Source organism: Nothobranchius furzeri, chromosome 2 (genome assembly GCF_043380555.1).
Source record: "Nothobranchius furzeri strain GRZ-AD chromosome 2, NfurGRZ-RIMD1, whole genome shotgun sequence".
NCBI classification, from domain to species: domain Eukaryota; kingdom Metazoa; phylum Chordata; class Actinopteri; order Cyprinodontiformes; family Nothobranchiidae; genus Nothobranchius; species Nothobranchius furzeri.
This window is the reverse complement of record NC_091742.1, coordinates 65,046,119-65,067,122: the sequence shown is the minus strand read 5'-3', so window position 1 is coordinate 65,067,122 and position 21,004 is coordinate 65,046,119. Positions and strand designations below refer to the sequence as shown.

Here is a 21,004-nt window from a genome sequence, read left to right as displayed (position 1 = left end):
GAAGCTGTTCAAAGATGTGGTGAATTGAAAAAAACTGTATTTTATAACAAATTAGTGAAAAAGCTTACAGCACCTGGTATTCCCAAGAGGTCTCCCATACAGGTACTGACCAGGCCCAACCCTGGATTGATTCCGAGATGAGAGGGGATCGGGCTTTTTCAGGGTGGTATGGCTGTAAGCGAAGGAAAAACCTTGAAAAATCTCTGAAAAATCCCTTGTGTATTTGTCAAGGTATGATTGTGTCGCCCACTGCAAAGACTAGATTCTTGCACATAGAGGTAAAAGGCTAAGTTAAACAGTTGTCTTCATCATTGTTGCTCTTCTTTAGACTCTAACAATTGGCTCCCACCCCATTTCTTGTCTCTAAAATGCCAGCACTGAGACATTATTGCTAGGGACAAATGAAAGGAGGTTTATTACCAACAAGTGTGTGCAGTTCGTGTGGAACACCTGGCTTTAAAATTATTCAATGACGAAGCTGTTCAAAGCTATGGTGAAGTGAAAAAAACTGTATTTTATAACAAATTAGTGAAAAAGCTTACAGCACCTGGTATTCCCAAGAGGTCTCCCATACAGGTACTGACCAGGCCACACCCTGGATTGCTTCCGAGATCAGACGGGATCGGGCTTTTTCAGGGTGGTATGGCCGTAAGCGAAGGACACACCTTGAAAAATCTCTGAAAAATCCCTTGTGTATATGTCAAAGTATGATTGTGTCGCCCACTGCAAAGACTAGATTCTTTTCGAGTAACAGTCGGCTCCCACCCCATTTCTTGTCTCTAAAATGCCAGCACTGAGACATTATTGCTAGGGACAAATCAAAGGAGGTTTATTACCAACAAGTGTGTGCAGTTCGTGTGGAACACCTGGCTTTAAAATTATTCAATGACGAAGCTGTTCAAAGATGTGGTGAAGTGAAAAATACTGTATTTCATAACAAATTAGTGAAAAAGCTTACAGCACCTGGTATTCCCAAGAGGTCTCCCATACAGGTACTGACCAGGCCCAACCCTGGATTGATTCCGAGATCAGAGGGGATCGGGCTTTTTCAGGGTGGTATGGCTGTAACCGAAGGAAAAACCTTGAAACATCTCTGGAAAATCCCTTGTGTATTTGTCAAGGTATGATTGTGTCGCCCACTGCAAAGACTAGATTCTTGCATATAGAGGTAAAAGGCTAAGTTAAACAGTTGTCTTCATCATTGTTGCTCTTCTTTAGACTCTAACAATTGGCTCCCACCCCATTTCTTGTCTCTAAATGCCAGCACTGAGACATTATTGCTAGGGACAAATAAAAGGAGGTTTATTACCAACAAGTGTGTGCAGTTCGTGTGGAACACCTGGCTTTAAAATTATTCAATGACGAAGCTGTTCAAAGATGTGGTGAAGTGAAAAAAACTGTATTTTATAACAAATTAGTGAAAAAGCTTACAGCACCTGGTATTCCCAAGAGGTCTCCCATACAGGTACTGACCAGGCCCAACCCTGGATTGCTTCCGAGATCAGACGGGATCGGGCTTTTTCAGTGTGGTATGGCCGTAAGCGAAGGACACACCTTGAAAAATCTCTGAAAAATCCCTTGTGTATATGTCAAAGTATGATTGTGTTGCCCACTGCAAAGACTAGATTCTTGCATATGGAGGTAAAAGGATAAGTTAAACAGTTGTCTTCAACACTGTTGCTCTTTTTTCGAGTAACAATCGGCTCCCACCCCATTTCTTGTCTCTAAAATGCCAGCACTGAGACATTATTGCTAGGGACAAATCAAAGGAGTTTTATTACCAACAAGTGTGTGCAGTTCGTGTGGAAAACCTGGCTTTAAAATTATTCAATGACGAAGCTGTTCAAAGATGTGGTGAAGTGAAAAAAACTGTATTTTATAACAAATTAGTGAAAAAGCTTACAGCACCTGGTATTCCCAAGAGGTCTCCCATACAGGTACTGACCAGGCCCAACCCTGGATTGATTCCGAGATGAGAGGGGATCGGGCTTTTTCAGGGTGGTATGTCTGTAACCGAAGCAAAAACCTTGAAAAATCTCTGAAAAATCCCTTGTGTATTTGTCAAGGTATGATTGTGTCGCCCACTGCAAAGACTAGATTCTTGCACATAGAGGTAAAAGGCTAAGTTAAACAGTTGTCTTCATCATTGTTGCTCTTCTTTAGACTCTAACAATTGGCTCCCACCCCATTTCTTGTCTCTAAATGCCAGCACTGAGACATTATTGCTAGGGACAAATAAAAGGAGGTTTATTACCAACAAGTGTGTGCAGTTCGTGTGGAACACCTGGCTTTAAAATTATTCAATGACGAAGCTGTTCAAAGATGTGGTGAAGTGACAAAAACTGTATTTTATAACAAATTAGTGAAAAAGCTTACAGCACCTGGTATTCCCAAGAGGTCTCCCATACAGGTACTGACCAGGCCCAACCCTGGATTGCTTCCGAGATCAGGCGGGATCGGGCTTTTTCAGGGTGGTATGGCCATAAGCGAAAGAGACACCTTGAAAAATCTCTGAAAAATCCCTTGTGTATATGTCAAAGTATGATTGTGTTGCCCACTGCAAAGACTAGATTCTTGCATATGGAGGTAAAAGGCTAAGTTACACCGTTGTCTTCATCACTGTTGCTCTTTTTTCGAGTAACAATCGGCTCCCACCCCATTTCTTGTCTCGAAAATGCCAGCACTGAGACATTATTGCTAGGGACAAATCAAAGGAGGTTAATTACCAACAAGTGTGTGCAGTTCGTGTGGAACACCTGGCTTTAAAATTATTCAATGACGAAGCTGTTCAAAGATGTGGTGAAGTGACAAAAACTGTATTTTATAACAAATTAGTGAAAAAGCTTACAGCACCTGGTATTCCCAAGAGGTCTCCCATACAGGTACTGACCAGGCCCAACCCTGGATTGATTCCGAGATGAGAGGGGATCGGGCTTTTTCAGGGTGGTACGGCTGTAAGCGAAGTAAAAACCTTGAAAAATCTCTGAAAAATCCCTTGTGTATTTGTCAAGGTATGATTGTGTCGCCCACTGCAAAGACTAGATTCTTGCACATAGAGGTAAAAGGCTAAGTTAAACAGTTGTCTTCATCATTGTTGCTCTTCTTTAGACTCTAACAATTGGCTCCCACCCCATTTCTTGTCTCTAAAATGCCAGCACTGAGACATTATTGCTAGGGACAAATGAAAGGAGGTTTATTACCAACAAGTGTGTGCAGTTCGTGTGGAACACCTGGCTTTAAAATTATTCAATGACGAAGCTGTTCAAAGCTATGGTGAAGTGAAAAAAACTGTATTTTATAACAAATTAGTGAAAAAGCTTACAGCACCTGGTATTCCCAAGAGGTCTCCCATACAGGTACTGACCAGGCCACACCCTGGATTGCTTCCGAGATCAGACGGGATCGGGCTTTTTCAGGGTGGTATGGCCGTAAGCGAAGGACACACCTTGAAAAATCTCTGAAAAATCCCTTGTGTATATGTCAAAGTATGATTGTGTCGCCCACTGCAAAGACTAGATTCTTTTCGAGTAACAGTCGGCTCCCACCCCATTTCTTGTCTCTAAAATGCCAGCACTGAGACATTATTGCTAGGGACAAATAAAAGGAGGTTTATTACCAACAAGTGTGTGCAGTTCGTGTGGAACACCTGGCTTTAAAATTATTCAATGACGAAGCTGTTCAAAGATGTGGTGAAGTGAAAAATACTGTATTTCATAACAAATTAGTGAAAAAGCTTACAGCACCTGGTATTCCCAAGAGGTCTCCCATACAGGTACTGACCAGGCCCAACCCTGGATTGATTCCGAGATCAGAGGGGATCGGGCTTTTTCAGGGTGGTATGGCTGTAACCGAAGGAAAAACCTTGAAACATCTCTGGAAAATCCCTTGTGTATTTGTCAAGGTATGATTGTGTCGCCCACTGCAAAGACTAGATTCTTGCATATAGAGGTAAAAGGCTAAGTTAAACAGTTGTCTTCATCATTGTTGCTCTTCTTTAGACTCTAACAATTGGCTCCCACCCCATTTCTTGTCTCTAAATGCCAGCACTGAGACATTATTGCTAGGGACAAATAAAAGGAGGTTTATTACCAACAAGTGTGTGCAGTTCGTGTGGAACACCTGGCTTTAAAATTATTCAATGACGAAGCTGTTCAAAGATGTGGTGAAGTGAAAAAAACTGTATTTTATAACAAATTAGTGAAAAAGCTTACAGCACCTGGTATTCCCAAGAGGTCTCCCATACAGTTACTGACCAGGCCCAACCCTGGATTGCTTCCGAGATCAGACGGGATCGGGCTTTTTCAGTGTGGTATGGCCGTAAGCGAAGGACACACCTTGAAAAATCTCTGAAAAATCCCTTGTGTATATGTCAAAGTATGATTGTGTTGCCCACTGCAAAGACTAGATTCTTGCCTATGGAGGTAAAAGGCTAAGTTAAACAGTTGTCTTCAACACTGTTGCTCTTTTTTCGAGTAACAATCGGCTCCCACCCAATTTCTTGTCTCTAAAATGCCAGCACTGAGACATTATTGCTAGGGACAAATCAAAGGAGTTTTATTACCAACAAGTGTGTGCAGTTCGTGTGGAACACCTGGCTTTAAAATTATTCAATGACGAAGCTGTTCAAAGATGTGGTGAAGTGAAAAAAACTGTATTTTATAACAAATTAGTGAAAAAGCTTACAGCACCTGGTATTCCCAAGAGGTCTCCCATACAGGTACTGACCAGGCCCAACCCTGGATTGATTCCGAGATGAGAGGGGATTGGGCTTTTTCAGGGTGGTATGTCTGTAACCGAAGCAAAAACCTTGAAAAATCTCTGAAAAATCCCTTGTGTATTTGTCAAGGTATGATTGTGTCGCCCACTGCAAAGACTAGATTCTTGCACATAGAGGTAAAAGGCTAAGTTAAACAGTTGTCTTCATCATTGTTGCTCTTCTTTAGACTCTAACAATTGGCTCCCACCCCATTTCTTGTCTCTAAATGCCAGCACTGAGACATTATTGCTAGGGACAAATAAAAGGAGGTTTATTACCAACAAGTGTGTGCAGTTTGTGTGGAACACCTGGCTTTAAAATTATTCAATGACGAAGCTGTTCAAAGATGTGGTGAAGTGAAAAAAACTGTATTTTATAACAAATTAGTGAAAAAGCTTACAGCACCTGGTATTCCCAAGAGGTCTCCCATACAGGTACTGACCAGGCCCAACCCTGGATTGCTTCCGAGATCAGGCGGGATCGGGCTTTTTCAGGGTGGTATGGCCATAAGCGAAAGACACACCTTGAAAAATCTCTGAAAAATCCCTTGTGTATATGTCAAAGTATGATTGTGTTGCCCACTGCAAAGACTAGATTCTTGCATATGGAGGTAAAAGGCTAAGTTACACAGTTGTCTTCATCACTGTTGCTCTTTTTTCGAGTAACAATCGGCTCCCACCCCATTTCTTGTCTCGAAAATGCCAGCACTGAGACATTATTGCTAGGGACAAATCAAAGGAGGTTAATTACCAACAAGTGTGTGCAGTTCGTGTGGAACACCTGGCTTTAAAATTATTCAATGACGAAGCTGTTCAAAGATGTGGTGAAGTGACAAAAACTGTATTTTATAACAAATTAGTGAAAAAGCTTACAGCACCTGGTATTCCCAAGAGGTCTCCCATACAGGTACTGACCAGGCCCAACCCTGGATTGATTCCGAGACGAGAGGGGATCGGGCTTTTTCAGGGTGGTACGGCTGTAAGCGAAGTAAAAACCTTGAAAAATCTCTGAAAAATCCCTTGTGTATTTGTCAAGGTATGATTGTGTCGCCCACTGCAAAGACTAGATTCTTGCACATAGAGGTAAAAGGCTAAGTTAAACAGTTGTCTTCATCATTGTTGCTCTTCTTTAGACTCTAACAATTGGCTCCCACCCCATTTCTTGTCTCTAAAATGCCAGCACTGAGACATTATTGCTAGGGACAAATGAAAGGAGGTTTATTACCAACAAGTGTGTGCAGTTCGTGTGGAACACCTGGCTTTAAAATTATTCAATGACGAAGCTGTTCAAAGCTATGGTGAAGTGAAAAAAAACTGTATTTTATAACAAATGAGTGAAAAAGCTTACAGCACCTGGTATTCCCAAGAGGTCTCCCATACAGGTACTGACCAGGCCCAACCCTGGATTGCTTCCAAGATCAGACGGGATCGGGCTTTTTCAGGGTGGTATGGCCGTAAGCGAAGGACACACCTTGAAAAATCTCTGAAAAATCCCTTGTGTATATGTCAAAGTATGATTGTGTCGCCCACTGCAAAGACTAGATTCTTGCATATGGAGGTAAAAGGCTAAGTTAAACAGTTGTCTTCATCACTGTTGCTTTTTTTTCGAGTAACAATCGGCTCCCACCCCATTTCTTGTCTCTAAAATGCCAGCACTGAGACATTATTGCTAGGGACAAATCAAAGGAGGTTTATTACCAACAAGTGTGTGCAGTTCGTGTGGAACACCTGGCTTTAAAATTATTCAATGACGAAGCTGTTCAAAGATGTGGTGAAGTGAAAAAAACTGTATTTTATAACAAATTAGTGAAAAAGCTTACAGTACCTGGTATTCCCAAGAGGTCTCCCATACAGGTACTGACCAGGCCCAACCCTGGATTGATTCCGAGATCAGAGGGGATCGGGCTTTTTTCAGGGTGGTATGGCTGTAAGCGAAGGAAAAACCTTGAAACATCTCTGGAAAATCCCTTGTGTATTTGTCAAGGTATGATTGTGTCGCCCACTGCAAAGACTAGATTCTTGCATATAGAGGTAAAAGGCTAAGTTAAACAGTTGTCTTCATCATTGTTGCTCTTCTTTAGACTCTAACAATTGGCTCCCACCCCATTTCTTGTCTCTAAATGCCAGCACTGAGACATTATTGCTAGGGACAAATAAAAGGAGGTTTATTACCAACAAGTGTGTGCAGTTCGTGTGGAACACCTGGCTTTAAAATTATTCAATGACGAAGCTGTTCAAAGATGTGGTGAAGTGAAAAAAACTGTATTTTATAACAAATTAGTGAAAAAGCTTACAGCACCTGGTATTCCCAAGAGGTCTCCCATACAGGTACTGACCAGGCCCAACCCTGGATTGCTTCCGAGATCAGGCGGGATCGGGCTTTTTCAGGGTGGTATGGCCATAAGCGAAAGACACACCTTGAAAAATCTCTGAAAAATCCCTTGTGTATATGTCAAAGTATGATTGTGTTGCCCACTGCAAAGACTAGATTCTTGCATATGGAGGTAAAAGGCTAAGTTACACAGTTGTCTTCATCACTGTTGCTCTTTTTTCGAGTAACAATCGGCTTCCACCCCATTTCTTGTCTCTAAAATGCCAGCACTGAGACATTATTGCTAGGGACAAATCAAAGGAGGTTAATTACCAACAAGTGTGTGCAGTTCGTGTGGAACACCTGGCTTTAAAATTATTCAATGACGAAGCTGTTCAAAGATGTGGTGAAGTGAAAAAAACTGTATTTTATAACAAATTAGTGAAAAAGCTTACAGCACCTGGTATTCCCAAGAGGTCTCCCATACAGGTACTGACCAAGCCCAACCCTGGATTGCTTCCAAGATCAGACGGGATCGGTCTTTTTCAGTGTGGTATGGCCGTAAGCGAAGGACACACCTTGAAAATTCTCTGAAAAATCCCTTGTATAAATGTCAAAGTATGATTGAGTCGCCCACTGCAAAGACTATATTCTTGCATATGGAGGTAAAAGGCTAAGTTACACAGTTGTCTTCATCACTGTTGCTCTTTTTTCGAGTAACAATCGGCTCCCACCCCATTTCTTGTCTCGAAAATGCCAGCACTGAGACATTATTGCTAGGGACAAATCAAAGGAGGTTTATTACCAACAAGTGTGTGCAGTTCGTGTGGAACACCTGGCTTTAAAATTATTCAATGACGAAGCTGTTCAAAGATGTGGTGAAGTGACAAAAACTGTATTTTATAACAAATTAGTGAAAAAGCTTACAGCACCTGGTATTCCCAAGAGGTCTCCCATACAGGTACTGACCAGTCCCAACCCTGGATTGATTCCGAGATGAGAGGGGATCGGGCTTTTTCAGGGTGGTATGGCTGTAAGCGAAGGAAAAACCTTGAAAAATCTCTGAAAAATCCCTTGTGTATTTGTCAAGGTATGATTGTGTCGCCCACTGCAAAGACTAGATTCTTGCACATAGAGGTAAAAGGCTAAGTTAAACAGTTGTCTTCATCATTGTTGCTCTTCTTTAGACTCTAACAATTGGCTCCCACCCCATTTCTTGTCTCTAAAATGCCAGCACTGAGACATTATTGCTAGGGACAAATGAAAGGAGGTTTATTACCAACAAGTGTGTGCAGTTCGTGTGGAACACCTGGCTTTAAAATTATTCAATGACGAAGCTGTTCAAAGCTATGGTGAAGTGAAAAAAACTGTATTTTATAACAAATGAGTGAAAAAGCTTACAGCACCTGGTATTCCCAAGAGGTCTCCCATACAGGTACTGACCAGGCCCAACCCTGGATTGCTTCCGAGATCAGACGGGATCGGGCTTTTTCAGGGTGGTATGGCCGTAAGCGAAGGACACACCTTGAAAAATCTCTGAAAAATCCCTTGTGTATATGTCAAAGTATGATTGTGTCGCCCACTGCAAAGACTAGATTCTTGCATATGGAGGTAAAAGGCTAAGTTAAACAGTTGTCTTCATCACTGTTGCTTTTTTTTCGAGTAACAATCGGCTCCCACCCCATTTCTTGTCTCTAAAATGCCAGCACTGAGACATTATTGCTAGGGACAAATCAAAGGAGGTTTATTACCAACAAGTGTGTGCAGTTCGTGTGGAACACCTGGCTTTAAAATTATTCAATGACGAAGCTGTTCAAAGATGTGGTGAAGTGAAAAAAACTGTATTTTATAACAAATTAGTGAAAAAGCTTACAGTACCTGGTATTCCCAAGAGGTCTCCCATACAGGTACTGACCAGGCCCAACCCTGGATTGATTCCGAGATCAGAGGGGATCGGGCTTTTTCAGGGTGGTATGGCTGTAAGTGAAGGAAAAACCTTGAAACATCTCTGGAAAATCCCTTCTGTATTTGTCAAGGTATGATTGTGTCGCCCACTGCAAAGACTAGATTCTTGCATATAGAGGTAAAAGGCTAAGTTAAACAGTTGTCTTCATCATTGTTGCTCTTCTTTAGACTCTAACAATTGGCTCCCACCCCATTTCTTGTCTCTAAAATGCCAGCACTGAGACATTATTGCTAGGGACAAATGAAAGGAGGTTTATTACCAACAAGTGTGTGCAGTTCGTGTGGAACACCTGGCTTTAAAATTATTCAATGACGAAGCTGTTCAAAGCTATGGTGAAGTGAAAAAAACTGTATTTTATAGCAAATTAGTGAAAAAGCTTACAGCACCTGGTATTCCCAAGAGGTCTCCCATACAGGTACTGACCAGGCCCAACCCTGGATTGCTTCCGAGATCAGACGGGATCGGGCTTTTTCAGGGTGGTATGGCCGTAAGCGAAGGACACACCTTGAAAAATCTCTGAAAAATCCCTTGTGTATATGTCAAAGTATGATTGTGTCGGCCACTGCAAAGACTAGATTCTTGCATATGGAGGTAAAAGGCTAAGTTAAACAGTTGTATTCATCACTGTTGCTTTTTTTTCGAGTAACAATCGGCTCCCACCCCATTTCGTGTCTCTAAAATGCCAGCACTGAGACATTATTGCTAGGGACAAATCAAAGGAGGTTTATTACCAACAAGTGTGTGCAGTTCGTGTGGAACACCTGGCTTTAAAATTATTCAATGACGAAGCTGTTCAAAGATGTGGTGAAGTGAAAAATACTGTATTTTATAACAAATTAGTGAAAAAGCTTACAGCACCTGGTATTCCCAAGAGGTCTCCCATACAGGTACTGACCAAGCCCAACCCTGGATTGCTTCCAAGATCAGACGGGATCGGTCTTTTTCAGTGTGGTATGGCCGTAAGCGAAGGACACACCTTGAAAAATCTCTGAAAAATCCCTTGTGTAAATGTCAAAGTATGATTGAGTCGCCCACTGCAAAGACTAGATTCTTGCATATGGAGGTAAAAGGCTAAGTTAAACAGTTGTCTTCATCACTGTTGCTATTTTTTCGAGTAACAATCGGCTCCCACCCCATTTCTTGTCTCTAAAATGCCAGCACTGAGACATTATTGCTAGGGACAAATCAAAGGAGGTTTATTACCAACAAGTGTGTGCAGTTCGTGTGGAACACCTGGCTTTAAAATTATTCAATGACGAAGCTGTTCAAAGATGTGGTGAAGTGAAAAAAACTGTATTTTATAACAAATTAGTGAAAAAGCTTACAGCACCTAATATTCCCAAGAGGTCTCCCATACAGGTACTGACCAGGCCCAACCCTGGATTGATTCCGAGATCAGAGGGGATCGGGCTTTTTTCAGGGTGGTATGGCTGTAAGCGAAGGAAAAACCTTGAAACATCTCTGGAAAATCCCTTGTGTATTTGTCAAGGTATGATTGTGTCGCCCACTGCAAAGACTAGATTCTTGCATATAGAGGTAAAAGGCTAAGTTAAACAGTTGTCTTCATCATTGTTGCTCTTCTTTAGACTCTAACAATTGGCTCCCACCCCATTTCTTGTCTCTAAATGCCAGCACTGAGACATTATTGCTAGGGACAAATAAAAGGAGGTTTATTACCAACAAGTGTGTGCAGTTCGTGTGGAACACCTGGCTTTAAAATTATTCAATGACGAAGCTGTTCAAAGATGTGGTGAAGTGAAAAAAACTGTATTTCATAACAAATTAGTGAAAAAGCTTACAGCACCTGGTATTCCCAAGAGGTCTCCCATACAGGTACTGACCAGGCCCAACCCTGGATTGCTTCCGAGATCAGGCGGGATCGGGCTTTTTCAGGGTGGTATGGCCATAAGCGAAAGACACACCTTGAAAAATCTCTGAAAAATCCCTTGTGTATATGTCAAAGTATGATTGTGTTGCCCACTGCAAAGACTAGATTCTTGCATATGGAGGTAAAAGGCTAAGTTACACAGTTGTCTTCATCACTGTTGCTCTTTTTTCGAGTAACAATCGGCTCCCACCCAATTTCTTGTCTCTAAAATGCCAGCACTGAGACATTATTGCTAGGGACAAATCAAAGGAGGTTAATTACCAACAAGTGTGTGCAGTTCGTGTGGAACACCTGGCTTTAAAATTATTCAATGACGAAGCTGTTCAAAGATGTGGTGAAGTGAAAAAAACTGTATTTTATAACAAATTAGTGAAAAAGCTTACAGCACCTGGTATTCCCAAGAGGTCTCCCATACAGGTACTGACCAAGCCCAACCCTGGATTGCTTCCAAGATCAGACGGGATCGGTCTTTTTCAGTGTGGTATGGCCGTAAGCGAAGGACACACCTTGAAAATTCTCTGAAAAATCCCTTGTGTAAATGTCAAAGTATGATTGAGTCGCCCACTGCAAAGACTATATTCTTGCATATGGAGGTAAAAGGCTAAGTTACACAGTTGTCTTCATCACTGTTGCTCTTTTTTCGAGTAACAATCGGCTCCCACCCCATTTCTTGTCTCGAAAATGCCAGCACTGAGACATTATTGCTAGGGACAAATCAAAGGAGGTTTATTACCAACAAGTGTGTGCAGTTCGTGTGGAACACCTGGCTTTAAAATTATTCAATGACGAAGCTGTTCAAAGATGTGGTGAAGTGACAAAAACTGTATTTTATAACAAATTAGTGAAAAAGCTTACAGCACCTGGTATTCCCAAGAGGTCTCCCATACAGGTACTGACCAGTCCCAACCCTGGATTGATTCCGAGATGAGAGGGGATCAGGCTTTTTCAGGGTGGTATGGCTGTAAGCGAAGGAAAAACCTTGAAAAATCTCTGAAAAATCCCTTGTGTATTTGTCAAGGTATGATTGTGTCGCCCACTGCAAAGACTAGATTCTTGCACATAGAGGTAAAAGGCTAAGTTAAACAGTTGTCTTCATCATTGTTGCTCTTCTTTAGACTCTAACAATTGGCTCCCACCCCATTTCTTGTCTCTAAAATGCCAGCACTGAGACATTATTGCTAGGGACAAATGAAAGGAGGTTTATTACCAACAAGTGTGTGCAGTTCGTGTGGAACACCTGGCTTTAAAATTATTCAATGACGAAGCTGTTCAAAGCTATGGTGAAGTGAAAAAAACTGTATTTTATAACAAATGAGTGAAAAAGCTTACAGCACCTGGTATTCCCAAGAGGTCTCCCATACAGGTACTGACCAGGCCCAACCCTGGATTGCTTCCGAGATCAGACGGGATCGGGCTTTTTCAGGGTGGTATGGCCGTAAGCGAAGGACACACCTTGAAAAATCTCTGAAAAATCCCTTGTGTATATGTCAAAGTATGATTGTGTCGCCCACTGCAAAGACTAGATTCTTGCATATGGAGGTAAAAGGCTAAGTTAAACAGTTGTCTTCATCACTGTTGCTTTTTTTTCGAGTAACAATCGGCTCCCACCCCATTTCTTGTCTCTAAAATGCCAGCACTGAGACATTATTGCTAGGGACAAATCAAAGGAGGTTTATTACCAACAAGTGTGTGCAGTTCGTGTGGAACACCTGGCTTTAAAATTATTCAATGACGAAGCTGTTCAAAGATGTGGTGAAGTGAAAAAAACTGTATTTTATAACAAATTAGTGAAAAAGCTTACAGTACCTGGTATTCCCAAGAGGTCTCCCATACAGGTACTGACCAGGCCCAACCCTGGATTGATTCCGAGATCAGAGGGGATCGGGCTTTTTCAGGGTGGTATGGCTGTAAGTGAAGGAAAAACCTTGAAACATCTCTGGAAAATCCCTTCTGTATTTGTCAAGGTATGATTGTGTCGCCCACTGCAAAGACTAGATTCTTGCATATAGAGGTAAAAGGCTAAGTTAAACAGTTGTCTTCATCATTGTTGCTCTTCTTTAGACTCTAACAATTGGCTCCCACCCCATTTCTTGTCTCTAAAATGCCAGCACTGAGACATTATTGCTAGGGACAAATGAAAGGAGGTTTATTACCAACAAGTGTGTGCAGTTCGTGTGGAACACCTGGCTTTAAAATTATTCAATGACGAAGCTGTTCAAAGCTATGGTGAAGTGAAAAAAACTGTATTTTATAGCAAATTAGTGAAAAAGCTTACAGCACCTGGTATTCCCAAGAGGTCTCCCATACAGGTACTGACCAGGCCCAACCCTGGATTGCTTCCGAGATCAGACGGGATCGGGCTTTTTCAGGGTGGTATGGCCGTAAGCGAAGGACACACCTTGAAAAATCTCTGAAAAATCCCTTGTGTATATGTCAAAGTATGATTGTGTCGGCCACTGCAAAGACTAGATTCTTGCATATGGAGGTAAAAGGCTAAGTTAAACAGTTGTATTCATCACTGTTGCTTTTTTTTCGAGTAACAATCGGCTCCCACCCCATTTCGTGTCTCTAAAATGCCAGCACTGAGACATTATTGCTAGGGACAAATCAAAGGAGGTTTATTACCAACAAGTGTGTGCAGTTCGTGTGGAACACCTGGCTTTAAAATTATTCAATGACGAAGGTGTTCAAAGATGTGGTGAAGTGAAAAATACTGTATTTTATAACAAATTAGTGAAAAAGCTTACAGCACCTGGTATTCCCAAGAGGTCTCCCATACAGGTACTGACCAAGCCCAACCCTGGATTGCTTCCAAGATCAGACGGGATCGGTCTTTTTCAGTGTGGTATGGCCGTAAGCGAAGGACACACCTTGAAAAATCTCTGAAAAATCCCTTGTGTAAATGTCAAAGTATGATTGAGTCGCCCACTGCAAAGACTAGATTCTTGCATATGGAGGTAAAAGGCTAAGTTAAACAGTTGTCTTCATCACTGTTGCTATTTTTTCGAGTAACAATCGGCTCCCACCCCATTTCTTGTCTCTAAAATGCCAGCACTGAGACATTATTGCTAGGGACAAATCAAAGGAGGTTTATTACCAACAAGTGTGTGCAGTTCGTGTGGAACACCTGGCTTTAAAATTATTCAATGACGAAGCTGTTCAAAGATGTGGTGAAGTGAAAAAAACTGTATTTTATAACAAATTAGTGAAAAAGCTTACAGCACCTAATATTCCCAAGAGGTCTCCCATACAGGTACTGACCAGGCCCAACCCTGGATTGATTCCGAGATCAGAGGGGATCGGGCTTTTTTCAGGGTGGTATGGCTGTAAGCGAAGGAAAAACCTTGAAACATCTCTGGAAAATCCCTTGTGTATTTGTCAAGGTATGATTGTGTCGCCCACTGCAAAGACTAGATTCTTGCATATAGAGGTAAAAGGCTAAGTTAAACAGTTGTCTTCATCATTGTTGCTCTTCTTTAGACTCTAACAATTGGCTCCCACCCCATTTCTTGTCTCTAAATGCCAGCACTGAGACATTATTGCTAGGGACAAATAAAAGGAGGTTTATTACCAACAAGTGTGTGCAGTTCGTGTGGAACACCTGGCTTTAAAATTATTCAATGACGAAGCTGTTCAAAGATGTGGTGAAGTGAAAAAAACTGTATTTTATAACAAATTAGTGAAAAAGCTTACAGCACCTGGTATTCCCAAGAGGTCTCCCATACAGGTACTGACCAGGCCCAACCCTGGATTGCTTCCGAGATCAGGCGGGATCGGGCTTTTTCAGGGTGGTATGGCCATAAGCAAAAGACACACCTTGAAAAATCTCTGAAAAATCCCTTGTGTATATGTCAAAGTATTATTGTGTTGCCCACTGCAAAGACTAGATTCTTGCATATGGAGGTAAAAGGCTAAGTTACACAGTTGTCTTCATCACTGTTGCTCTTTTTTCGAGTAACAATCGGCTCCCACCCAATTTCTTGTCTCTAAAATGCCAGCACTGAGACATTATTGCTAGGGACAAATCAAAGGAGGTTAATTACCAACAAGTGTGTGCAGTTCGTGTGGAACACCTGGCTTTAAAATTATTCAATGACGAAGCTGTTCAAAGATGTGGTGAAGTGAAAAAAACTGTATTTTATAACAAATTAGTGAAAAAGCTTACAGCACCTGGTATTCCCAAGAGGTCTCCCATACAGGTACTGACCAAGCCCAACCCTGGATTGCTTCCAAGATCAGACGGGATCGGTCTTTTTCAGTGTGGTATGGCCGTAAGCGAAGGACACACCTTGAAAATTCTCTGAAAAATCCCTTGTGTAAATGTCAAAGTATGATTGAGTCGCCCACTGCAAAGACTATATTCTTGCATATGGAGGTAAAAGGCTAAGTTACACAGTTGTCTTCATCACTGTTGCTCTTTTTTCGAGTAACAATCGGCTCCCACCCCATTTCTTGTCTCGAAAATGCCAGCACTGAGACATTATTGCTAGGGACAAATCAAAGGAGGTTTATTACCAACAAGTGTGTGCAGTTCGTGTGGAACACCTGGCTTTAAAATTATTCAATGACGAAGCTGTTCAAAGATGTGGTGAAGTGACAAAAACTGTATTTTATAACAAATTAGTGAAAAAGCTTACAGCACCTGGTATTCCCAAGAGGTCTCCCATACAGGTACTGACCAGTCCCAACCCTGGATTGATTCCGAGATGAGAGGGGATCAGGCTTTTTCAGGGTGGTATGGCTGTAAGCGAAGGAAAAACCTTGAAAAATCTCTGAAAAATCCCTTGTGTATTTGTCAAGGTATGATTGTGTCGCCCACTGCAAAGACTAGATTCTTGCACATAGAGGTAAAAGGCTAAGTTAAACAGTTGTCTTCATCATTGTTGCTCTTCTTTAGACTCTAACAATTGGCTCCCACCCCATTTCTTGTCTCTAAAATGCCAGCACTGAGACATTATTGCTAGGGACAAATGAAAGGAGGTTTATTACCAACAAGTGTGTGCAGTTCGTGTGGAACACCTGGCTTTAAAATTATTCAATGACGAAGCTGTTCAAAGCTATGGTGAAGTGAAAAAAACTGTATTTTATAACAAATGAGTGAAAAAGCTTACAGCACCTGGTATTCCCAAGAGGTCTCCCATACAGGTACTGACCAGGCCCAACCCTGGATTGCTTCCGAGATCAGACGGGATCGGGCTTTTTCAGGGTGGTATGGCCGTAAGCGAAGGACACACCTTGAAAAATCTCTGAAAAATCCCTTGTGTATATGTCAAAGTATGATTGTGTCGCCCACTGCAAAGACTAGATTCTTGCATATGGAGGTAAAAGGCTAAGTTAAACAGTTGTCTTCATCACTGTTGCTTTTTTTTCGAGTAACAATCGGCTCCCACCCCATTTCTTGTCTCTAAAATGCCAGCACTGAGACATTATTGCTAGGGACAAATCAAAGGAGGTTTATTACCAACAAGTGTGTGCAGTTCGTGTGGAACACCTGGCTTTAAAATTATTCAATGACGAAGCTGTTCAAAGATGTGGTGAAGTGAAAAAAACTGTATTTTATAACAAATTTGTGAAAAAGCTTACAGTACCTGGTATTCCCAAGAGGTCTCCCATACAGGTACTGACCAGGCCCAACCCTGGATTGATTCCGAGATCAGAGGGGATCGGGCTTTTTCAGGGTGGTATGGCTGTAAGTGAAGGAAAAACCTTGAAACATCTCTGGAAAATCCCTTCTGTATTTGTCAAGGTATGATTGTGTCGCCCACTGCAAAGACTAGATTCTTGCATATAGAGGTAAAAGGCTAAGTTAAACAGTTGTCTTCATCATTGTTGCTCTTCTTTAGACTCTAACAATTGGCTCCCACCCCATTTCTTGTCTCTAAAATGCCAGCACTGAGACATTATTGCTAGGGACAAATGAAAGGAGGTTTATTACCAACAAGTGTGTGCAGTTCGTGTGGAACACCTGGCTTTAAAATTATTCAATGACGAAGCTGTTCAAAGCTATGGTGAAGTGAAAAAAACTGTATTTTATAGCAAATTAGTGAAAAAGCTTACAGCACCTGGTATTCCCAAGAGGTCTCCCATACAGGTACTGACCAGGCCCAACCCTGGATTGCTTCCGAGATCAGACGGGATCGGGCTTTTTCAGGGTGGTATGGCCGTAAGCGAAGGACACACCTTGAAAAATCTCTGAAAAATCCCTTGTGTATATGTCAAAGTATGATTGTGTCGGCCACTGCAAAGACTAGATTCTTGCATATGGAGGTAAAAGGCTAAGTTAAACAGTTGTATTCATCACTGTTGCTCTTTTTTCGAGTAACAATCGGCTCCCACCCCATTTCGTGTCTCTAAAATGCCAGCACTGAGACATTATTGCTAGGGACAAATCAAAGGAGGTTTATTACCAACAAGTGTGTGCAGTTCGTGTGGAACACCTGGCTTTAAAATTATTCAATGACGAAGGTGTTCAAAGATGTGGTGAAGTGAAAAATACTGTATTTTATAACAAATTAGTGAAAAAGCTTACAGCACCTGGTATTCCCAAGAGGTCTCCCATACAGGTACTGACCAAGCCCAACCCTGGATTGCTTCCAAGATCAGACGGGATCGGTCTTTTTCAGTGTGGTATGGCCGTAAGCGAAGGACACACCTTGAAAAATCTCTGAAAAATCCCTTGTGTAAATGTCAAAGTATGATTGAGTCGCCCACTGCAAAGACTAGATTCTTGCATATGGAGGTAAAAGGCTAAGTTAAACAGTTGTCTTCATCACTGTTGCTATTTTTTCGAGTAACAATCGGCTCCCACCCCATTTCTTGTCTCTAAAATGCCAGCACTGAGACATTATTGCTAGGGACAAATCAAAGGAGGTTTATTACCAACAAGTGTGTGCAGTTCGTGTGGAACACCTGGCTTTAAAATTATTCAATGACGAAGCTGTTCAAAGATGTGGTGAAGTGAAAAAAACTGTATTTTATAACAAATTAGTGAAAAAGTTTACAGCACCTGGTATTCCCAAGAGGTCTCCCATACAGGTACTGACCAGGCCCAACCCTGGATTGATTCCGAGATGAGAGGGGATCGGGCTTTTTCAGGGTGGTATGGCTGTAAGCGAAGGAAAAACCTTGAAAAATCTCTGAAAAATCCCTTGTGTATTTGTCAAGGTATGATTGTGTCGCCCACTGCAAAGACTAGATTCTTGCACATAGAGGTAAAAGGCTAAGTTAAACAGTTGTCTTCATCATTGTTGCTCTTCTTTAGACTCTAACAATTGGCTCCCACCCCATTTCTTGTCTCTAAAATGCCAGCACTGAGACATTATTGCTAGGGACAAATGAAAGGAGGTTTATTACCAACAAGTGTGTGCAGTTCGTGTGGAACACCTGGCTTTAAAATTATTCAATGACGAAGCTGTTCAAAGCTATGGTGAAGTGAAAAAAACTGTATTTTATAACAAATGAGTGAGAAAGCTTACAGCACCTGGTATTCCCAAGAGGTCTCCCATACAGGTACTGACCAGGCCCAACCCTGGATTGCTTCCGAGATCAGACGGGATCGGGCTTTTTCAGGGTGGTATGGCCGTAAGCGAAGGACACACCTTGAAAAATCTCTGAAAAATCCCTTGTGTATATGTCAAAGTATGATTGTGTCGCCCACTGCAAAGACTAGATTCTTGCATATGGAGGTAAAAGGCTAAGTTAAACAGTTGTCTTCATCACTGTTGCTTTTTTTTCGAGTAACAATCGGCTCCCACCCCATTTCTTGTCTCTAAGATGCCAGCACTGAGACATTATTGCTAGGGACAAATCAAAGGAGGTTTATTACCAACAAGTGTGTGCATTTCGTGTGGAACACCTGGCTTTAAAATTATTCAATGACGAAGCTGTTCAAAGATGTGGTGAAGTGAAAAAAACTGTATTTTATAACAAATTAGTGAAAAAGCTTACAGTACCTGGTATTCCCAAGAGGTCTCCCATACAGGTACTGACCAGGCCCAACCCTGGATTGATTCCGAGATCAGGGGGGAACAGGCTTTTTCAGGGTGGTATGGCTGTAAGTGAAGGCAAAACCTTGAAACATCTCTGGAAAATCCCTTCTGTATTTGTCAAGGTATGATTGTGTCGCCCACTGCAAAGACTAGATTCTTGCATATAGAGGTAAAAGGCTAAGTTAAACAGTTGTCTTCATCATTGTTGCTCTTCTTTAGACTCTAACAATTGGCTCCCACCCCATTTCTTGTCTCTAAATGCCAGCAATGAGACATTATTGCTAGGGACAAATAAAAGGAGGTTAATTACCAACAAGTGTGTGCAGTTCGTGTGGAACACCTGGCTTTAAAATTATTCAATGACGAAGCTGTTCAAAGATGTGGTGAAGTGAAAAAAAACTGTATTTTATAACAAATTAGTGAAAAAAACTGTATTTTATAACAAATTAGGTAAAAAAGCTTACAGCACCTGGTATTCCCAAGAGGTCTCCCATACAGGTACTGACCAAGCCCAACCCTGGATTGCTTCCAAGATCAGACGGGATCGGTCTTTTTCAGTGTGGTATGGCCGTAAGCGAAGGACACACCTTGAAAAATCTCTGAAAAATCCCTTGTGTATATGTCAAAGTATGATTGTGTCGCCCACTGCAAAGACTAGATTCTTGCATATGGAGGTAAAAGGCTAAGTTAAACAGTTGTCTTCATCACTGTTGCTCTTTTTTCGAGTAACAATCGGCTCCCACCCCATTTCTTGTCTCTAAAATGCCAGCACTGAGACATTATTGCTAGGGACAAATCAAAGGAGGTTTATTACCAACAAGTGTGTGCAGTTCGTGTGGAACACCTGGCTTTAAAATTATTCAATGACGAAGCTGTTCAAAGATGTGGTGAAGTGAAAAAAACTGTATTTTATAACAAATTAGTGAAAAAGCTTACAGCACCTGGTATTCCCAAGAGGTCTCCTATACAGGTACTGACCAGGCCCAACCCTGGATTGATTCCGAGATGAGAGGGGATCGGGCTTTTTCAGGGTGGTATGGCTGTAAGCGAAGGAAAAACCTTGAAACATCTCTGGAAAATCCCTTGTGAATTTGTCAAGGTATGATTGTGTCGCCCACTGCAAAGACTAGATTCTTGCATATAGAGGTAAAAGGCTAAGTTAAACAGTTGTCTTCATCATTGTTGCTCTTCTTTAGACTCTAACAATTGGCTCCCACCCCATTTCTTGTCTCTAAAATGCCAGCACTGAGACATTATTGCTAGGGACAAATAAAAGGAGGTTTATTACCAACAAGTGTGTGCAGTTCGTGTGGAACACCTGGCTTTAAAATTATTCAATGACGAAGCTGTTCAAAGATGTGGTGAAGTGAAAAAAACTGTATTTTATAACAAATTAGTGAAAAAGCTTACAGCACCTGGTATTCCCAAGAGGTCTCCCATACAGGTACTGACCAGGCCCAACCCTGGATTGCTTCCGAGATCAGACAGGATCGGGCTTTTTCAGGGTGGTATGGCCGTAAGCGAAGGACACGCCTTGAAAAATCTCTGAAAAATCCCTTGTGTATATGTCAAAGTATGATTGTGTCGCCCACTGCAAAGACTAGATTCTTGCATATGGAGGTTAAAGGCTAAGTTAAACAGTTGTCTTCATCACTGTTGCTCTTTTTTCGAGTAACAATCGGCTCCCACCCCATTTCTTGTCTCTAAAAAGCCAGCACTGAGACATTATTGCTAGGGACAAATCAAAGGAAGTTTATTACCAACAAGTGTGTGCAGTTCGTGTGGAACAACTGGCTTTAAAATTATTCAATGGCGAAGCTGTTCAAAGATGTGGTGAAGTGAAAAAAACTGTATTTTATAACAAATTAGTGAAAAAGCTTACAGCACCTGGTATTCCCAAGAGGTCTCCCATACAGGTACTGACCAGGCCCAACCCTGGATCGCTTCCGAGATCAGACGGGATCGGGGTTTTTCAGGGTGGTAGGGCCGTAAGCGAAAGACACACCTTGAAAAATCTCTGAAAAATCCCTTGTGTATATGTCAAAGTATGATTGTGTCGCCCACTGCAAAGACTAGATTCTTGCATATGGAGATAA

The 21,004-nt window shown here is 41.7% G+C and overlaps 7 non-coding genes and 38 pseudogenes across 7 annotated transcripts; all 45 read right to left on the bottom strand.

Annotated features, from left to right (window-relative positions):
- Window positions 1-61: 61 nt before the first annotated feature.
- On the bottom strand, window positions 62-180 carry LOC139067324 (5S ribosomal RNA; annotated as a pseudogene).
- Window positions 181-535: 355 nt separating this feature from the next.
- Window positions 536-654, bottom strand: LOC139067170 (5S ribosomal RNA; annotated as a pseudogene).
- Window positions 655-951: 297 nt separating this feature from the next.
- On the bottom strand, window positions 952-1,070 carry LOC139066804 (5S ribosomal RNA; annotated as a pseudogene).
- Window positions 1,071-1,424: 354 nt separating this feature from the next.
- Window positions 1,425-1,543, bottom strand: LOC139066750 (5S ribosomal RNA; annotated as a pseudogene).
- A 353-nt stretch (window positions 1,544-1,896) lies between these two features.
- LOC139067960 (5S ribosomal RNA) lies at window positions 1,897-2,015 on the bottom strand (annotated as a pseudogene).
- A 354-nt stretch (window positions 2,016-2,369) lies between these two features.
- On the bottom strand, window positions 2,370-2,488 carry LOC139066922 (5S ribosomal RNA; annotated as a pseudogene).
- Window positions 2,489-2,841: 353 nt separating this feature from the next.
- On the bottom strand, window positions 2,842-2,960 carry LOC139067620 (5S ribosomal RNA; annotated as a pseudogene).
- A 355-nt stretch (window positions 2,961-3,315) lies between these two features.
- LOC139067169 (5S ribosomal RNA) lies at window positions 3,316-3,434 on the bottom strand (annotated as a pseudogene).
- Window positions 3,435-3,731: 297 nt separating this feature from the next.
- On the bottom strand, window positions 3,732-3,850 carry LOC139066803 (5S ribosomal RNA; annotated as a pseudogene).
- Window positions 3,851-4,204: 354 nt separating this feature from the next.
- LOC139067336 (5S ribosomal RNA) lies at window positions 4,205-4,323 on the bottom strand (annotated as a pseudogene).
- A 353-nt stretch (window positions 4,324-4,676) lies between these two features.
- Window positions 4,677-4,795, bottom strand: LOC139068095 (5S ribosomal RNA; annotated as a pseudogene).
- Window positions 4,796-5,149: 354 nt separating this feature from the next.
- Window positions 5,150-5,268, bottom strand: LOC139066921 (5S ribosomal RNA; annotated as a pseudogene).
- A 353-nt stretch (window positions 5,269-5,621) lies between these two features.
- On the bottom strand, window positions 5,622-5,740 carry LOC139067773 (5S ribosomal RNA; annotated as a pseudogene).
- A 356-nt stretch (window positions 5,741-6,096) lies between these two features.
- On the bottom strand, window positions 6,097-6,215 carry LOC139066704 (5S ribosomal RNA; annotated as a pseudogene).
- Window positions 6,216-6,568: 353 nt separating this feature from the next.
- Window positions 6,569-6,688, bottom strand: LOC139067108 (5S ribosomal RNA; annotated as a pseudogene).
- Window positions 6,689-7,042: 354 nt separating this feature from the next.
- On the bottom strand, window positions 7,043-7,161 carry LOC139066920 (5S ribosomal RNA; annotated as a pseudogene).
- Window positions 7,162-7,514: 353 nt separating this feature from the next.
- LOC139067770 (5S ribosomal RNA) lies at window positions 7,515-7,633 on the bottom strand (annotated as a pseudogene).
- Window positions 7,634-7,986: 353 nt separating this feature from the next.
- On the bottom strand, window positions 7,987-8,105 carry LOC139067856 (5S ribosomal RNA; annotated as a pseudogene).
- Window positions 8,106-8,460: 355 nt separating this feature from the next.
- Window positions 8,461-8,579, bottom strand: LOC139068394 (5S ribosomal RNA). Its single transcript, XR_011519993.1, has one exon. It is a non-coding gene; the product is annotated as a 5S ribosomal RNA (ribosomal RNA).
- A 353-nt stretch (window positions 8,580-8,932) lies between these two features.
- Window positions 8,933-9,051, bottom strand: LOC139067022 (5S ribosomal RNA; annotated as a pseudogene).
- A 355-nt stretch (window positions 9,052-9,406) lies between these two features.
- LOC139068393 (5S ribosomal RNA) lies at window positions 9,407-9,525 on the bottom strand. Its single transcript, XR_011519992.1, has one exon. It is a non-coding gene; the product is annotated as a 5S ribosomal RNA (ribosomal RNA).
- Window positions 9,526-9,878: 353 nt separating this feature from the next.
- LOC139067769 (5S ribosomal RNA) lies at window positions 9,879-9,997 on the bottom strand (annotated as a pseudogene).
- Window positions 9,998-10,350: 353 nt separating this feature from the next.
- On the bottom strand, window positions 10,351-10,470 carry LOC139067310 (5S ribosomal RNA; annotated as a pseudogene).
- A 354-nt stretch (window positions 10,471-10,824) lies between these two features.
- Window positions 10,825-10,943, bottom strand: LOC139066919 (5S ribosomal RNA; annotated as a pseudogene).
- Window positions 10,944-11,296: 353 nt separating this feature from the next.
- LOC139067768 (5S ribosomal RNA) lies at window positions 11,297-11,415 on the bottom strand (annotated as a pseudogene).
- Window positions 11,416-11,768: 353 nt separating this feature from the next.
- Window positions 11,769-11,887, bottom strand: LOC139067986 (5S ribosomal RNA; annotated as a pseudogene).
- Window positions 11,888-12,242: 355 nt separating this feature from the next.
- Window positions 12,243-12,361, bottom strand: LOC139068391 (5S ribosomal RNA). Its single transcript, XR_011519990.1, has one exon. It is a non-coding gene; the product is annotated as a 5S ribosomal RNA (ribosomal RNA).
- A 353-nt stretch (window positions 12,362-12,714) lies between these two features.
- Window positions 12,715-12,833, bottom strand: LOC139067021 (5S ribosomal RNA; annotated as a pseudogene).
- Window positions 12,834-13,188: 355 nt separating this feature from the next.
- On the bottom strand, window positions 13,189-13,307 carry LOC139068390 (5S ribosomal RNA). The gene has a single exon (XR_011519989.1). It is a non-coding gene; the product is annotated as a 5S ribosomal RNA (ribosomal RNA).
- Window positions 13,308-13,660: 353 nt separating this feature from the next.
- Window positions 13,661-13,779, bottom strand: LOC139067767 (5S ribosomal RNA; annotated as a pseudogene).
- A 353-nt stretch (window positions 13,780-14,132) lies between these two features.
- Window positions 14,133-14,252, bottom strand: LOC139067309 (5S ribosomal RNA; annotated as a pseudogene).
- Window positions 14,253-14,606: 354 nt separating this feature from the next.
- Window positions 14,607-14,725, bottom strand: LOC139066918 (5S ribosomal RNA; annotated as a pseudogene).
- A 353-nt stretch (window positions 14,726-15,078) lies between these two features.
- Window positions 15,079-15,197, bottom strand: LOC139067766 (5S ribosomal RNA; annotated as a pseudogene).
- A 353-nt stretch (window positions 15,198-15,550) lies between these two features.
- Window positions 15,551-15,669, bottom strand: LOC139067985 (5S ribosomal RNA; annotated as a pseudogene).
- A 355-nt stretch (window positions 15,670-16,024) lies between these two features.
- Window positions 16,025-16,143, bottom strand: LOC139068389 (5S ribosomal RNA). Its single transcript, XR_011519988.1, has one exon. It is a non-coding gene; the product is annotated as a 5S ribosomal RNA (ribosomal RNA).
- A 353-nt stretch (window positions 16,144-16,496) lies between these two features.
- LOC139067020 (5S ribosomal RNA) lies at window positions 16,497-16,615 on the bottom strand (annotated as a pseudogene).
- Window positions 16,616-16,970: 355 nt separating this feature from the next.
- Window positions 16,971-17,089, bottom strand: LOC139068388 (5S ribosomal RNA). The gene has a single exon (XR_011519987.1). It is a non-coding gene; the product is annotated as a 5S ribosomal RNA (ribosomal RNA).
- Window positions 17,090-17,442: 353 nt separating this feature from the next.
- LOC139067765 (5S ribosomal RNA) lies at window positions 17,443-17,561 on the bottom strand (annotated as a pseudogene).
- Window positions 17,562-17,914: 353 nt separating this feature from the next.
- On the bottom strand, window positions 17,915-18,033 carry LOC139067633 (5S ribosomal RNA; annotated as a pseudogene).
- Window positions 18,034-18,388: 355 nt separating this feature from the next.
- On the bottom strand, window positions 18,389-18,507 carry LOC139068387 (5S ribosomal RNA). Its single transcript, XR_011519986.1, has one exon. It is a non-coding gene; the product is annotated as a 5S ribosomal RNA (ribosomal RNA).
- A 353-nt stretch (window positions 18,508-18,860) lies between these two features.
- Window positions 18,861-18,979, bottom strand: LOC139067970 (5S ribosomal RNA; annotated as a pseudogene).
- A 386-nt stretch (window positions 18,980-19,365) lies between these two features.
- Window positions 19,366-19,484, bottom strand: LOC139067764 (5S ribosomal RNA; annotated as a pseudogene).
- Window positions 19,485-19,837: 353 nt separating this feature from the next.
- LOC139067702 (5S ribosomal RNA) lies at window positions 19,838-19,956 on the bottom strand (annotated as a pseudogene).
- A 355-nt stretch (window positions 19,957-20,311) lies between these two features.
- On the bottom strand, window positions 20,312-20,430 carry LOC139066757 (5S ribosomal RNA; annotated as a pseudogene).
- Window positions 20,431-20,783: 353 nt separating this feature from the next.
- Window positions 20,784-20,902, bottom strand: LOC139066799 (5S ribosomal RNA; annotated as a pseudogene).
- Window positions 20,903-21,004: the final 102 nt, after the last annotated feature.